Source organism: Aptenodytes forsteri, unplaced genomic scaffold, assembly GCF_000699145.1.
Source record: "Aptenodytes forsteri isolate BGI_AS27 unplaced genomic scaffold, ASM69914v1 Scaffold429, whole genome shotgun sequence".
In the NCBI taxonomy this organism is placed as follows: domain Eukaryota; kingdom Metazoa; phylum Chordata; class Aves; order Sphenisciformes; family Spheniscidae; genus Aptenodytes; species Aptenodytes forsteri.
Genome location: NW_008794432.1, coordinates 2,757 through 3,070, shown reverse-complemented (window position 1 = coordinate 3,070; position 314 = coordinate 2,757).

Genomic DNA, 314 nt, shown 5'->3' with positions numbered 1-314 from the left:
CCGGGGAGCCGCGGCCGGAGCGGGGCATCGCCGGCCGGAGGAGCTGTGCCGTGCCGTGCCCAACGACCCCGTGCTGTGCCGAGCGGCCGTGCCGAGCGGGGCCATCTGCTCCCAGCCCTGGCCATGCTCCTGGGAGGCAGGCGGCTGTTGGGGGGCTGTGGGGATGCCCCCCAGCTCCTGCCCCATCCCAATGGGGCCGGCCGTGCTCAGAGCGTGGCTGACCGCTGGCTTGGTGGAGATGCAAAATAAAAGCGTTAACTGGTGAAGAGAAGCAGCCGGGGCGATGCCAGGCAGCAGGTAGAGGTGACGGGGCA